The sequence below is a fragment of the Olea europaea genome, chromosome 10 (genome assembly GCF_002742605.1).
Source record: "Olea europaea var. sylvestris chromosome 10, O_europaea_v1, whole genome shotgun sequence".
In the NCBI taxonomy this organism is placed as follows: Eukaryota; Viridiplantae; Streptophyta; class Magnoliopsida; order Lamiales; family Oleaceae; genus Olea; species Olea europaea.
Window position 1 is genome coordinate 5,171,898 of NC_036246.1, and position 1,103 is coordinate 5,173,000.

The following is a 1,103-nucleotide window of genomic DNA, read 5'->3' on the forward strand; positions in this document are numbered from 1 at the left end:
AGTAGACAACAAAGAAGTTATAATACCCCAGCCTCGTATGGACCGAAACGTCACGAGAATAATTGTACCTAGACTTAGTAGTTAAATATACTTTTTGTGGAAAATATAAATATTTGATTTACGATTTTACTTAAAATTATGTTTTTTAAAACAATATATTACCTATTTTATTATATGAACCATGGCATGCATGTGTTTACTAATTAAATAAAAGGTTTTAAATAAATTTTCCATATATGACATTTTTAAATAGTGAATAAAGCTAAGTTGTTTTATTTTTCTATTTCACATGGCCAATTATCAAAATAAATTTGCTTACATAGTTATTAATTTCGAAACTTCACGAAATTTTAAGAGAAGGTGGGAAACTTCTTATGATATGAGATATCCAAAAATCGGCATCTTTCAACAAAATATAAGGCACTAAAATATTTTTCGAAATCCCATAGCAACTCTGTTTCAAAAATAAATCAGTGCAGTTAACTTAAAATAACATACCAAATTCTACAGACATTGGATTGATTGACAAAATTTCGAGTTTACCCAGTAACTAACTCATTAAGCAGTCATGCCCCACTAGTTTTGTTCAAAAATTTCAAGTAACGATTGAGTTACGAATTTTTCAAATCAAGGACAGAAGTTACAATTTTAGAAACAGCTACACTAAATCTTATCGCTCACATATTTGTGATGAACGGTAATTTGTCTGTTAATTTCTATAAAATATAACTACTTTTAAACATAACTAATTCTCCGTAGCACATTGCATGAAGTTCTACCATCATCTACATTCCAAGCAAATCAAATCAACATGTAAGAAGGGAATTAACCCATAAATATCATTGGTGTATTTCGTTATCAAATTAGAAAATTCAAACTATAGATTCATATCATTACACGTAGATTGATTTTCGGCAAAATCCAATTTCTATAAAATTATCATAACTCGTGGAGCTGGAGAATAATCATTCAAACTATAGTAGTGTCAAACCATCGTACTTGGAGTACCAATTCATTCATACTTTTAACGAAAAATCATAAATTTGAACACGAAATAACCCCTTGCACCTCTACCTACTTTGATTTTTCTTGAAATATAAAGG